Here is a 200-nt window from a genome sequence, read left to right as displayed (position 1 = left end):
CTCCCTACCCGGGTCACGTCCCGCCCCACCTCCCACTGGTCTCTCCACCAGCGCTACCAACGCAATACCCCCTTTATGGCCAAACCAGCAACTCTGTGCCTAAAAACCCCCAATCTCATCCTTGACAGACTCCCATACATGGCTCCAGCTGGTAAAAGCTGCGATGCTGGTTTGCTCCCAGCGCCTGGCAGCAGAAGTCA

Source organism: Phaethon lepturus, unplaced genomic scaffold (assembly GCF_000687285.1).
Source record: "Phaethon lepturus isolate BGI_N335 unplaced genomic scaffold, ASM68728v1 scaffold11545, whole genome shotgun sequence".
Lineage (NCBI taxonomy): Eukaryota > Metazoa > Chordata > Aves > Phaethontiformes > Phaethontidae > Phaethon > Phaethon lepturus.
The sequence above is the reverse complement of the archived record's forward strand: the minus strand, read 5'-3'. Positions refer to the sequence as shown.